The sequence below is a fragment of the Pygoscelis adeliae genome, unplaced genomic scaffold (assembly GCF_000699105.1).
Source record: "Pygoscelis adeliae isolate BGI_AS28 unplaced genomic scaffold, ASM69910v1 Scaffold170, whole genome shotgun sequence".
Taxonomy (NCBI): domain Eukaryota; kingdom Metazoa; phylum Chordata; class Aves; order Sphenisciformes; family Spheniscidae; genus Pygoscelis; species Pygoscelis adeliae.
The window spans coordinates 487,636-488,267 of record NW_008824002.1 but is presented as its reverse complement, the minus strand read 5'-3'; positions in this window follow the sequence as shown (position 1 = coordinate 488,267).

Below are 632 nucleotides of genomic sequence, written 5' to 3'. Positions count from 1 at the left end.
AGCGGGGGCGGCAGGCAGGGGGAAGAAAGGCAGCGGGCAGGATCCAAATGCGGGGGACGCGACCCCTTCCCGGCCCTTTCCAAGTTACACGAAATAACCAGCTGAGAAGCAATTTCAGTCTTCCACCAGCGCAGCCTTTACTTGGTGTTTTACATCTCCTCTTCACAAGTTTAATCCGCAAAGGTCTGCTTTCTCAAGCTGCTCTAAGTGGAATTATACCCAGCTATCGCATAAGGGGAGGGGAAACCCCATCTGACTCATGTGAGGGGCGGAAAAATTACTCCAAAAATCGCTGCATTCTTTTTTACCTAATACACTTGATGCTGAGCAACCGAGTGCCCACAGCAGCACTGGCACCGAGTCAGAGGCAAATCAGGAACTCTGAACACCTTAATCTCAGCCAGCAGGGCTGTGCAGCAAAGAAAGAACAAAACAAGACGAAAGACAAAAAACCAGCAAAAATAAAACACTGCAGAAAATTTCTGACCCATGCAAGGCAAACAGGCGTGCCTAAATAACCATGCCTTTGCGAGGCCTTGGATTTTAAAATCAGAGAAACTCAGGCATATGTGTTCAGGAGGAAAAAAAGAAAAGAAAAGGAAAAGAAAAGGAAAAGAAAAGGAAAAGAAAAG